At 48.3% G+C, this 14253-nt stretch overlaps 1 protein-coding gene across 6 annotated transcripts in view; it reads right to left on the bottom strand.

Annotated features, from left to right (window-relative positions):
• megf10 (multiple EGF-like-domains 10) overlaps window positions 1-13411 on the bottom strand; it is an 81880-nt gene extending 68469 nt beyond the window's left edge. For 3 of the 6 annotated variants that reach the window (XM_061799529.1, XM_061799531.1, XM_061799532.1), the window contains exons 1-2: window positions 13199-13337; window positions 12828-12940 (exon numbers count right to left, since the gene is read on the bottom strand). The gene's annotated coding sequence lies outside the window, so the exon portion shown is untranslated. Of the gene's footprint in view, window positions 1-6838; window positions 6862-12827; window positions 12941-13198 lie in introns of those variants that run through there. The other 3 variants (XM_061799534.1, XM_061799533.1, XM_061799530.1) reach the window with 3 other exon arrangements.
• Between the last annotated feature and the right edge of the window lie 842 nt (window positions 13412-14253).

Raw genomic sequence — 14253 nt, 5'->3', positions numbered from 1 at the left:
CATAACGATGGCATTGGTTACAGGCGCATATCTAAGCTTCTGAACGTTGCAGTGAACACGGTTGGGGACATAATATGTAAGTGGAAAGCAAATCGTAACACCATAAATTTGTCTCGATCGGGTGCTCCTCGCAAGATTGCTGACAGAGGAGTGCAAAGAATAATCAGAAGAGTTGTCCAAGAGCCAAGGAACGCCTGTGGAGCGCTTCAAAAAGATCTGGAATTAGCAGGTACTGTTGTCACAAGGAAAACAGTGAGTAATGGCCGCCACGGCCTGTATGCACGCTCACCACGGAAGACCCCATTGCTGAAAAAAAAAGCATGTCAAAGCTCGTTCCAAGTTTGCTGATCAACATTCAGATAAGCCAGTTAAATACTGGGAGAATATAGTCTGGTCAGATGAGAGCAAAATTGAACTGTTTGGATGCCACAATGCACACCACGTTTGGAGGAGAAATGGCACTGCACATCACCCTAAAAACACCACACCAACAGTGAAGTTTGGAGGTGGGAACATGATGGTGTGGGGCTGCTTTTCAGCAAATGGTACTGGTAAACTTCACATTATTGAAGGAAGGATGAATGGGCAAATGTAAGGTGACCTTCTTGACAAAAATCTGCTGCCATCTACGTGGATGATGAAAATGAAACGAGGGAGGACATTTCAGCAGGATAATGATCCAAAACATACTGCCAAGGAAACTCTCAAATTGTTTCAAAGTAAAACAATAAAGCTGCTAGAATGGCCCAGCCAATCACCTGACTTGAATCCAATCGAAAATCTATGGAAAGAACTCAAACTCAAGGTCCATAGAAGAAGCCCACGGAACCTTCAATATTTGAAGACTGCTTGACAAGTTTCTCCATACAAGAAGACTAGGTTCTCCATACAGGAGGCATCTTGAAGCTGTCATTGCAAACATAGGCTTTTGTAAACAGTATTAAATAAATACCAGTTGGCGTGTTCAATACTTTTTCCCTGTGCCATTTCACATTATTACACCCAACTTAATTTCTCATCTTATTTGTTCTACTTTTTGTATGTATGGATTACTTGGGTTGTTCCCAACATCTGGTGAAATTTTCATGTCAATAGCACCTTTGGAACTATATTAGAGAAAAATGGTGAGATTAAATACTTATTTCAGACGCTGTATATAACAAATATTACGTTATATACATAGAGTATGTTGGATTAATTTTGCATATTACATTGTCATATTTATTTTATTTTGGTTTTTTTTCAGGATGAATTATTTCAATGTTTCCCATCCTCTCCAAAATGGAGACAATGAAATGCACCAGCTCTGCCAGTAATCTTAGATAGGATGGAGTTAGTGCACAAGTTCTCGTTGGTGACCTAAAAGCTGTACTTATATTTTTTTTAATAAGCTTGTAATAGAAAAGGCCAGCACAGTGAACGACTGGTTAGCACATCTGCCTCACAGTTCTGGGGACCTGGGTTCAAATCCCGGCCCCGCCCGTGTGGAGTTTGCATGTTCTCCCCGTGCCTGCATGGGGTTTCTCCGGGCACTTCGGTTTCCTCCCACATCCCAGACACATGCGTGGTTGGTTGACTCAAAATTGCCCGTAGGTGTGAACGTGTGAGTGCGAATGGTTGTTTGCAAAGTGGTGATGAACAATTTGTACGACATCATAGGAAATACACAGTAGTATGATGGGTTGCTTGCACTGTGCCATTACACGTTTTTTGGGGGGGCAGCAGAACTCATCTCTGGTTTCACTCGGCTGATTGGCACAGCTGTAGCCACCGATGTTGGAACGAACACCCACCCCACGCTAAGACAACTGCACTACTGCACAAACAAGGGCAATGCTGTGCGTGTGAAAGGCCTCCAGATACCCAAAAAGGAGCAGACTATGCAGAGCTGTACAACATTGATACAGCATTCCAAGTATCATAATACCGACGCCTCTCTTTCTCCCTTGCAATGGACGGGCAGGAACTGAGACCTCTGGCACCATACAAAACCTGAACTGCACGTTATCTATCTGCCAACACAACGTTTTGAAACACATTATCCCAAAAAAATATGCAATTATAATGGCAGTCGGCGGCACGGTGGCCGACTGGTTAGAGCGTCAGCCTCACAGTTCTGAGGACCAGGCTTCAATCCCCGGCCCCGCCTGTGTGGAGTTTGCATGTTCTCCCCGTGCCTGCGTGGGTTTTCTCCGGACACTCGGGTTTCCTCCCACACCCAAAAACATGCGTCCTCAGTTAATTGACAACTCTAAATTGCCCGTAGGTGTGAATGTGAGTGTGAATGGTTGTTTGTTTGTATGTGCCCTGCGATTGGCTGGCGACCAGTTCAGGGTATACCCCGCCTCCTGCCCGATGTTAGCTGGGATAGGCTCCAGCACGCCCGCTACCCTAGTGAGGAGAAGCGGCTCAGAAAATGGATGGATGGATGGATGGATGGATGGATGGATGGATGGATGATTTATATGGATTAAATGTCCTCTCCTTGAGCCGTCACCTTATCATGGTGGAGGGTTTTGTGTGTCCCAATGATCCTAGGAGTTAAGTTGTCTGAGGCTTCACGACCCTGGTAGTGTCACCCATGGCAAACAGGTCATAGGTGAGGAACCAGACAAAGCATGGCTCCAAAAACCCCTATGAAGAACAAAATATATGGATCTAGGTTTCCCTTGCCCAGACACAGGTCACCGGGGCCCCCCTCTGGAGCCAGGCCTGGAGGTGGAGCTCGAAGGCAAGTGCCTGGTGGCTGGGCCCGCACCCATGGGGCCCGGCCGGGCACAGCCCAGAAGGGTAACGTGGGTCCCCCTTAGGGGACATAGGGGTTTGGTGCAGTGTGAGCTGGGCAGAGGCCGAAGGCGGGGACCTGGGCGATCCGATCCCTGGCTACAGAAGCTGGTTCTAGGAACGTGGAATGTCACCTCTCTGGCAGGGAAGGAGCCCGAGCGTGTGTGAGGTCGAGAAGTTCCGTCTAGATATAGTCGGGCTCGCTTCCACACACAGCTTGGGCTCTGGTACCAGTTCTCTCGAGAGGGGTTGGACTCTTTTCCGATCTGGAGTTGGCCACGGTGAGAGGCGCCGAGCAGGTGTGGGTATACTTATTGCCCCCGGGCTCGGCGCCTGTACGTCGGGGGTTTACCCCGGTGGACGAGAGGGTAGCCTAGCTCCGCCTTCGGGTGGGGGGACGGATCCTGACTGTAGTTAGTGCCTATGCACCAAACAGCAGTTCAGATTACCCACCCGCTCCTGGAGAGCGCTCCCGCTGGGGACTCCATCGCTCTGCTGGGGGACTTCAACGCTCACGTGGGCAACGACAGTGAGACCTGGAAGGGCGATTGGGAGGAAGATATTATTGGACTTCTGTGCTCACCACGGATTGTCCATAACGAACACCATGTCCAAGCATAAGGGTGTCCACACGTGCACTTGGCACCAGGACACCCTAGGTCTCCGTTCGATGATCGACTTTGTGGTCGTGTCATTGGACTTGCCGCCGCATGTCTTGGATACTGGGTGAAGAGAGGGGCGAAGTTGTCAACTGATCACCACTTGGTGGTAAGTTGGCTCCAATGGTGAGGGAAGTTGCCGGTCCGACGTGGCAGGCCCAAACGTATTGTGAGGGTCTGCTGGGAACGTCTGGCAGAATCCCCAGTCAGAAGGAGTTTCAACTCCAACCTCCGGCAGAACGTCACTCACGTCCTCTATTGCCGAGGCGGCCGACTGGAGCTGTGGCCATAAGGTAGTCGGTGCCTGTCGTGGCGGCAATCCCCAAACCCGTTGGTGGACACCAGCGGTGAGGGACGCCGTCAAGCTGAAGAAGTAGTCCTATCGGGCCTTTATGGCCTGTGGGACTCTTGAGGCAGCTGATGGGTACCGGCTGGCTAAGCGGAATGCGGCTTTGGTGGTCACTGAGGCAAAAACCCGGCATGGGAGGAGTTCGGTGAGGCCATGGAGAACAACTTCCGAGCGGCTTCGAGGAAATTCTGGTCCACCATCCGGCGTCTCAGGAGGGTGAAGAAGTGCACCATCAACACTGTGTATAGTGGGGATGGGGCGCTGCTGACCTCGACTCGGGACGTTGTGAATCGGTGGGGAGAATACTTCGAAGACCTCCTCAATTCCACCAACACGCCTTCCCTTCAGGAAGCACAGTCTGGGTTCTCCTATCTCTGGGGTTGAGGTCACCGAGGTGGTTAAAATGCTCCTCGGTGGCAAGGCCACTGGGGTGGATGAGATTTCGCCCCATAGTTCCGAAAGGCTCTGGATGTTGTGGGACTGTCCTGGTTGACACGCCTCTGCAACATTGCGTGGACATCGGGACAGTGCCTCTGGATTGGCAGACTGGGGTGGTGGTCCCCCTTTTTAAGAAGGAGGACTGGAGTGTGTGTTCCAACTACAGGGGGATCACACTCCTCAGCCTCACTGGTAAGGTCTATTCAGGGGTGCTGGAGAGGAGGGTCTGTCGGGAAGTCGAATCTCAGATTCCGGAGGAGCAGTGTGGTTTTCGTCCTGGCCGTGGAACAGTGGACCAGCTCTTCACCCTTGGCAGGGTCCTCGAGGGTGCATGGGAGTTCGCCCAACCAGTCTACATGTGTTTTGTGGACTTGGAGAAGGCGTTCGACCGTGTTGCTCGTGGAGTCCTATGGGGGGTGCTTCAGGAGTATAGGGTACCGAACCCCCTGATATGGGCTGTTCGGTCCCAGTACGACCGGTCTCAGAGTTTGATCCGCATTGCCGGCAGTAAGTCGGACTCGTTTCCGGTGAGGGTTGGACTCCGCCAAGGCTGCCCTTTGTCACCGATTCTGTTCATAACTTTTATGGACAGAATTTCTCGGCACAGCCGAGGCGTAGAGGGGGTCCGGTTTGGTGGCCTAAGAATTTCATCTCTGCTTTTTGCAGATGAAGTGGTTCTGTTGGCTTCATCAAGCCGTGATCTCCAACTCTCACTGGAGCGGATCGCAGCCGAGTGTGAAGCGGCTGGGATGAAAATCAGCCCCTCCAAATCTGAGACCATGGTCCTCAGTCGGATTAAGGGTGGAGTGCCCTCTCCGGGTCGGGGATGAGATCCTGCCCCAAGTGGAGGAGTTCAAGTATCTTGGGATCTTGTTCACGAGTGAGGGAAGAATGGAACTGGAGATCGACAGGCAGATCGGTGCAGTGTCTGCAGTGATGCGGACTTTGTATCGATCCGCTGTGGTAAAGAAGGAGCTAAGCCGAAAGGCAAAGCTCTCTATTTAACGGTCGATCTACGTTCCTACCCTCAGCTATGGTCACGAGCTGTGTGTCGTGACCGAAAGAACAAGATCCCGGATACAAGCGGCCGAAATTAGTTTGCTCCGCTCTCCCTTACAGATAGGGTGAGAAGCACGGTCATCCGGGAAGGGCTCAGAGTAGAGCCGCTGCTCCTCCGCATTGAGAGGAGCCATATGAGGTGGCTCGGGCATCTGTTTAGGATGCCTCCTGGACGCCTCCCTGGTGAGGAGGGCCGGGCACGTCCCCGGGGACGATCCAGGACATGCTGGACAAACTACGTCTCTTGGCTTACCTGGGAACGCTTCGGGATCCCCTCGGAAGAGCCAGAGGAAGTGGGTGTGGAGAGGGAAGTCTGGGCTTCCTTGCTGAGGCTGCTGCCTCAACCCGACCTTGGATAAGCGGAAGACAATGGATGGATGGATGGATGAATGGAATAAATGTGAGTGGTGATCCCCTGCTAATGTTTTTTCTAATTAGGTCAGATCAGTATTATTATTAACAATAAGACTTTCCTGGAAGTGTCTTTATAATGTGGACTTTCACGACCATAAGGCGCACTTAAAAGTCTTAAATTTTCTCCAAAATGGACGGTGTGCAGCATTGGATTAATGACCAAAGAACAGCCGGGAGAAGAGTCTCTACAGACACCATTCGACTGAGTGCAATAACTCGGGCGTTCAAAGTGAAGTTGCGAGCAGCGTGGGAGCGATGGATGACAGATGGCGAGCACAGCTTTACTAAGACTAGGAGGCAACGCCGGGCGAGTTACGCCACCATATGTGAATGGATTGTGGATGCCTGGGCTAAGGTATCTGCTTTGACTGTTGTCCGAGCTTTCGCGAAAGCCGGCATCATTGCTGAACAGCCCCCCGGCAACGAGACTGACTCCGACAATGACGAGAGGGAACCCGGCATATTTGATGGAGAACTTGGCCAGCTGTTCATTTCGGATACAGGAGATGAGGACTTTGATGGATTTGCGGATGAGGACTGATAAAAAAAATAACGTGAGTACATAGTTAAATACTTAAATAAAGTACAACTGAACTCAGTTTTTCTCCCGCTGCCTTTTAAAAAACATACGCTAGCATGCTTTAGCGTGCATGCATGCTACCGTATGTTTTAAGCTAGCGTATGTTTTACCATGCCTGAGCCCAATAATACGGTGCGCCTTATGTATGTGTTAAATACAGAAATAGGCCCCGTAACTGAGACTGCGCCTTTTAATACGGTGCGCCTTATGGTCGAGGAAATATGGTATATACGACAGGCAGTCAAAGTGCAATGAGCCCAATAAAATTAAACCTATTTTCACGGTATGTACCAAACGGTATTGGACTGGACCCAAAAGCAGACTGAGATTGAGGAAGCAGTTGGAAGGGGTTTATTAGGGAGAAGCCCGAGGTCAAGAATTCCATGGCGTGAGGGTGGAGCGAGCGGGGGATTAGAGCTTTTTGCGGGACACTGGAGTGTGAACTTGGTTATGTGGCTGGAGCGAGCGTCGTGACAGGAGACACAGGAGGGCACTAGAGCAGGAGGAACAACAGGGAGTAAGTTCGAGCACAGGTATCAGAGAAACAATTCTTACGTTCATGGGCCAGGCGTCAGCTGGTGTACCGTGTAGGAGCGAGAATACTCTGGCGCTGGAACACAGTAACAGGCAGGCTTAAGTGCAGGCTGTGATTAGGGCTTATTGGAACCAGGTACTCGGGCGAGGAGGTAATTAGTGCTGGAGAGAGAGAGGGGAAAAAAGAGGCACAAGGCGCCACCCACGCCTCGCAGAGGAACTCCAGGGCACAAATCATGACACTACCCCGCCTCCCTCAACGGACGCCCCCTGGCATCCTTTCAGGCTTCCCAGGGTGGGCCGCATAAAAATTGCTGATGAGAGTGTCAATCAAAATGAGCTTACAGGATATCCAGGCACGCTCCTCCGGACCATAACCCTCCCAGTCCACCAAGAACTGAAACCCCCGACCCCAGGGCCGCACATTAAGGATGCGTGAAAAAGTGAAGGCAGGATGGTTGTCGATGATTCGGGGGCGTAGAGGGGGCACGGCCAGAGGGCTAAGAGCACTGGTGGAGACAGGCTTGAGCGGAGATACATGAAACGTGGGATGGATCTTGAGATAGGAAAAGGCCCAATGAAGCGTGGCGTGAGTTTATGTGCTTCCGTTTGGAGAGAGAGGTCACAGGAGGAAAGCCGCACCATCTGACCCACCTTGTATTCCGGTATAGGAGTGATGAAGATCCGCCAACCGCTTGTTTCTTTTGGCCGAAAGAGTGAGAGCTGCCCTGACGTCCTTCCAAATAGTGTGGATCCGTTGCAGGTCCCATTGGTGGGACACCAACAGTGAGGGATGCCGTCAAGCTGAAGAAGGAGTCCCATCGGGCATTTTTGGCCTGTGGGACTCTTGAGGCAGCTGATGGGTACCAGCTGGCCAAGCAGAAAGCAGCTTTGGTGGTCGCTGAAGCAAAAACTCGGGCGTGGGAGGAGTTCGGTGAGGCCATGGAGAAAGACTTCCGGACGGCTTCGAGAAATTTATGGTCCACCATCCGGCGTCTCAAGAGGGGCAAGCAGTGCACCATCAACACTAGGTATAGTGGGGATGGGGCGCTGCTGACCTCGACTCGGGACGTTGTGAGTCAGTGGGGAGAATACTTCGAAGACCTCTTCAATTCCACCGCCGTGCCTTCCCATGAGGAAGCAGAGTCTGGGGTCTCTGAGGCGGGCTCTCCTATCTCTGGCGTTGAGGTCACTGAGGTGGTTAAAAAGTTCCTCTGTGGCAAGGCCCCGAGGGTGGATGAGATTCGCCCGGAGTGTCTCAAGGCTCTGGATGTTGTGGGGCTGTCAGGGTTGACACGCCTCTGCAACATCGCGTGGACATCGGGGACAGTGCCTCTGGATTGGCAGACTGGGGTGCTGGTACCCCTTTTTAAGAAAGGGGACCGGAGGGTGTGTTCCAACTACAGGGGGATCACACTCCTCAGACTCCCTGGTGAGGTCTGTTCAGGGGTGCTGGAGAGGTAAGTCGGGAAGTCGAATCTCAGATTCAGGACGAGCAGTGTGGCTTTCGTTCTGGCCGTGGAACAGTGGACAAGCAGGGTCCTCGAAGGTGCATGAGAGTTCTTCGGGAGTATGGGGTACCGAAATCCCTGATACGGGCTGTTCGGTCCCTATACGACCAGTGTCAGAGTTTGGTCCTCATTGCTGGCAGTAAGTCTGATTCGTTTCCGGTGAGGGTTGGACTCCGCCAAGGCTGCCCTTTATCACCGATTCTGTTCATTACTTTTATAGACAGAATTTATAGGCGCAGCTGAGGCGTAGAGTGGGTCCGGTTTGGTGGCCTCCGTATTGCATCTCCACTTTTTGCAGACAATGTGGTTCTGTTGGCTTCATAAAGCCGTGATTTCCAACTCTCACTGGAGCGGTTCGCAGCCGAGTGTGAAGCGGCTGGGATGAAAATCGGCATCTCCAAATCTGAGACCATGGTCCTCAGTCGGAAAAGGGTGGCGTGCCCTCTCCAGGTCGGGGATGAGATACTGCCCTAAGTGGAGGAGTTCAAGTATCTTGTGGTCTTGTCACAAGTGAGGGAACAATGGAACTTTGGACTTTGTATCGGTCCGTTGTGGTAAAGAAGGAGCTAAGCCAAAAGGCGAAGCTCTCAATTAACTGGTCGATCTCCGTTCCTACCTTCACCTCTGGTCATGAGCTGGGGGTCGTGACCGAAAGAACAAGATCCCAGATATCGAAAAGATCCCAGCGGACGAAATGAGTTTCCTCCGCAGGGTGTCCGGGCTCTCCCTTCGAGAGTGGGTGAGAAGCTCGGTCAACCGGGAGGAGCTCAGAGTAGAGCCCCTGCTCCTCCACACTGAGAGGCGCCAGATCAGGTGGCTGGGGCATCTGATTCGGATGCATCTTGGACGCCTCCCTGGTGAGGTGTTCCGGGCACTAATTCTCCCAGTTGGCCTCGTAACGCCTCATAATCCCCACGGAAGAGCTGGAGAGGGAAATCTGGCAATCCCTGCTAAAGCTACTGCCCCCGCGACTCAACCTCGGATAAGCGGAAGAAAATGGATGGATGGATGTACAGTTATTGGAAATGCAGTTACACAGAACGAGGTCTGAGAGGGGCCAGACACACCATTCTGCCCCAGTGGAATTTCAAAAGGAAAATATAACAATAATAATTGATAGTCATCATCTTCATCATTATTATCATCTGGGTACTCTGGCTTCCTCCCATATTAAAAAAAAAAAACATGCTTCTTCTGTGAATTGAAGGCTTTAAATTGTCCATAGGTGTCAATGCTGGTGTGAATGGTTGTGCGTCATGTACCCTGCAATTGGCTGCCAACCAGTCCAGGATATACACTGACACTCACCCAAAGTCAGCTATGAGTGTGCACGACACATTGCACAGAAACCATAAAGAAGGTGGCTCTACGGAGAAAACCACAACCAGAGTATGTGTCCACCCATTCCTGTACTGGAGGGAAACCATGGAATTCGCCCTGAAGTCCAAGTATCATACATGCAGACGCCAACGGCATGAAAAAGGTGACAAAAAAATTAAAAAAAACATTGTAGGGGGGGCTGGTGGGATTCCCCGTGCCCCCTCAGATAATTTTGGGGATTTTAACAAAAATTAAGCAATCTGGAATACTCTGAAGAGTACAATAAGGCAAAATAAACACGCAGAAAAACCGCTCAAGTACATGTTGATGTACAAATTTAAGATTAAAATTAAATATGCCTAATTTCTTTGCTTTTTTTTGTTCTGGCCTCCAACTTGAGCCAGGCCCATCTGCACCTGCACCTGATGCCTGCTTCGAGCTGTGCCACATGAATAGCATCCTCCTCTTTAAGCACTCTCATTCTGGAAAAGAATCGACTCAAATCATTGTCTGTTTCACTTCCTTTTTCACTATTACCAACTTCAAAGGCTAATCCCAAATGCATCCTCAAGGAAAATATAAAGTCCAATATTTTTCTGTTTTTATTGTCCATTTCTGAATTTGAAGTTCATTTTGTGTTGTGACATAATCCCTAACATCGCTCCGATGCTTCATCACATTTAACATCAACATCCGTAAACTAATTAGATAATTGTAGCTGCATTTCCTAATGAATCCAAGACGTACTAGCGGATCAACTCTTGTCGCCGATGTTACGTGTGCTTCGCGGTTCCGCTGGGACCGCAACCAGGCCCACGACCCGCAGCACCTCAACACGAAAATACAAAAGACCAGTGCAACAAATACGACACGGGCTGATCTGATGAGCAAAAATGTTTCTTCGACGTAAGAGTAGCAGTAGAAGATGTCGAAGTCATAGTCTTGCGCACCAAGTAGTTGATAAATAAGCAATAATTGATAAATACAAGTCGCGAGCGACATTAGGTCATTGTAACGGACTAAAAGAACCTTTACTTTTTAACACCAGAAGCGGCGGAAATGAGCCTTGCTCCATGTGCCAAGGGTGTTAGCGCACAACAAATACTTAAGGGAAAGGGACCCCTAAATGTTTATTAAGTTCGCTAGCCCGCAAGCTAATGAGCTAAGGAGCTTAGCAGCTAGCTAAACAGCTCACTCCACCGCGGGACATCGTTTAAAACATCAGCGCCTCCCTCCGAGTTGGACCGAACAATGACATAATAAAAAAACATTTTTGGCCACAGGCTTTGTGTTTTCAGTCAGAGGTTCCATTATTTCTCTCGCTCGCTTAAAACGTATTTTCAGCGTGAGTGATAGCGTATGTGCATTTCAATTGGCTGGCAATTCAAATTTTGAATCGCCGCAAAACTAGTGGCCGATCGGCCACTCATAAAAACAGTTGCCAGCCCCCCATTTAACCAAAAACACCTATTTTTTTTAAGCCTTGAAAGCAGCATATAAACCTTTACTTGTGCTTGCTCATATTTAATGTGGACCACCATCACAAATCAGGTACACAATCACACACTACTCACTATGCGCACGATTCCTTCATAAAATGACGATTGTTGTTTTCCGTCTTTGGTGGGAGTAGGACATCGAAATGAAGTTAATGTCGAATTAAAGTAGGCGACAACTGATACTTTTACTCTCCCATTCAGGCTCATTGGTCATGCCAGGCAAAACAACAGCTGAGGCCGGGCCTAGCTTTAGTTTTTTAGCAAGGCTGACGAGCTGACTGTGTAACGGGCCTTTCACCCCGCACTTGTTTTGTGTGGCGTTCGCTGCAGGGTAGATTGCACGGAGGACCGCAGCACAAGCTCAAGCTTGCCGCATTTGTTGCCGGTTGCTAAGCGACTGAACAGGAAGAGCCCAGCGCCTTTTTCCCGCTTGTTTGGCCGCGAAGTAGGCTACAGTTCGGCCATATGGAATTTTGCACCATTACAACGAGCGGCAGTCAGAAAAAGTATCGTAGAAAGCAAATAAATACAATGCAAACGTTGACTCAAACGCATCTGCTACCGCTGACTGAATGACTGAAACCTCCCAACCGACAGCTGCCCCCCCCCCCAGACCCCCGTGTGTCCGCGCATGTGTTCGTCCTGTCCAGTTTGATTGACTGTGCCGTGTTTTGTCTTCCACCCTCCACCACGGGGCCAGTTGTCCCTCGACGCGCAAAACCAGCTTTCACTTTCAGCGGGGAGTTGTTTCCCCCCGAAACACGGCCTTGTCGCGGCGGATCATTTCCCTTACGAAAGATGACGTGAATATGAAAAGGAGTTTATAAAGGGTCTCACTTGTACGCCGAGGCTACTCTCATGAAAATGGAACTTTGAATGATTCCGTTTTCTTTCGTCCTCATTTCACAGGCGCACTAAAATTCACCTTGATATCAATAGATTTCATCAGATTTCCACTTTTCCATATTTTATCATTTGTCTAATGTAGCCACCAGATTTTGACCGGTCATTGTCATATCATTTGATCAATAACGGGAAAGACATGTTTATGTCTTTCCCGTTATGCGCGCTGGTCTTTACCGTTATAAAAAGACATGTATTTCAGTGGGCCACCACCATTTGCACTGTCAATCATGACGATTAATATACAGTACTTTTATAATTACTCATGTGCTCCGAAAGTTAATTATCCAAGGTTGCATACACAAATAACATTCCGTGCTCGTAATAACTTTTCCCAGATATACATTCAGTTCATTGTAAAATGCTTCAATCATTCTGCAAACTGTTTTGGGTCGATAAATATGAACTCCTGAGCCAAAGATTTCTTGCAGCGCCAAAGTCCAAACAACGCGTCGCAAATAGTTTGGGCCGACACATTCAAATTTGGACGAAATACATTTTTTTTTTTTTTTTTAAATAATTTAAAAAAAATAAAAAAAATAAAAAAAGAGAGAGAGAGAGAACTCATAGCATGTTAAAATTAGAAGAGTATGCATCATCACAATAACAAGAAGATTTGTGCAGCCCACCTTGGGCTCTCTTTTTTTTTTGTTACTCTCTGACAATTGGCGCAAAGAAAGACAAACAGATCCCCAACTACCTTAAATGGTAGTGACAATGCATTTGCAAATGAGTCTGAAGGCACATCAAAGATTAAAAAATAATAATAATAATTACCTTATCTATGGAAGACTCTCAATCATGTCCTGTCTGGCGGCGTAACAAATAACAAATCCTTGTTGCAAAACGAGACTCCCTCGGATGGGGAAAGAGTCGACCGAGGATCTTTCCTGCAAACCAAAACACTTGTTCACTGTTGTTGTGACGTCACAAGTTGCCCAACCACTGAGAGACTCTCCCCTTCTGGGACAATGGCATCATTGATATGCCCGAAATTGCCAACAAAACGCACTGATGCGCAATTTAAAAACAACTTCGATGTATTGATTTGGATTTTTCGTTCTTTTTTTTGTGTTTTTTGTTTTGTTTTTTTGGTACACTCTTCTCAAATCGAAAATGGTTGCCGGTGTGAGGACAAAACGACATACCTCCTCCTTAGGCCAGCCTTGAACGCAAGCGATGATTCCACCTTGGTTTGATGGAATCCGACCATTGCAAGATGACCACTTCCCAAATTGTTTCTCTGTATACGAGTTTGCATTGTCAGCCGTCTCCAAGTACAAAGCATCCTTGTTGGTCATCTTCTTGGCTCTTCTGCCACCTTTTGGTGGGACTCGTTTAGTAAAACTCATGAAAAAAACGTTTAAGTGCCCCGAAAAAGTATTTGCCCCCTTCTTAAATGTTGATTCTATTAAATTTCACATTGATCATTTCATTAATTCAATTATTATTAATCCATTTGGTGTGTTTCATTTATTTTTTCAAACTATGTTTTTTTTTTTTTTTTCAATTTCTGGCTTGTGGATTGTCCAAACATTGCATCAGCCAGACAAGTTGGAAAATAGCATTTTAGAGATGGACCTAAAGTCTGGGCCTATGCTTCAACAGCAGAATCTAAAGGGGGGTGGGGGGGGGGGGGTCTGGCGATGGTGTGAAATCAACAATCTGGAACTGAATACAGTCAAGACGAAGGAGATGATTATCTACTTCAGGAAATCTGAGAACTGAGCACACCGCCCTCTATATACATGAAGAGGGTGGAAAACTTCAAGTTTCTCAGAGTCCACATCTCAGCAGACCTCACCTGGTCAACCAACATCTCCCAATCAGGTGGGGAAAGCAAATCAACAACTGTATTTCCTAAGGAAACCATACCACTGAAGCATAGCACTGAAGCGCGAAGTACATGTTGTATTATATATATTTTTTGTATTTTTATATTCAAGACTCCTCCTGTATGGAGAAACTAGTCACATGCATTGCTCTGGTGTGATTTTGGCCCATTCTTCCACAAAACCAGTCTTCACATTTTCCATTGTTACAAATATTGCATCTATTCTTTCTGATGTCCACATATAAAAAGCCGTTTAAACAAGTATATTAAAAATTCCCTCATACCCATCAGCAAAAATTCAGGACTACAATATGGTACCATTATGTCTGTCTTCATTCTTTTACACAGGGCTGTTAAAATAATTGTACC

The sequence above is a fragment of the Phyllopteryx taeniolatus genome, chromosome 15 (assembly GCF_024500385.1).
Source record: "Phyllopteryx taeniolatus isolate TA_2022b chromosome 15, UOR_Ptae_1.2, whole genome shotgun sequence".
Lineage (NCBI taxonomy): Eukaryota > Metazoa > Chordata > Actinopteri > Syngnathiformes > Syngnathidae > Phyllopteryx > Phyllopteryx taeniolatus.
The sequence above is the reverse complement of the archived record's forward strand: the minus strand, read 5'-3'. Positions and strand labels throughout refer to the sequence as shown.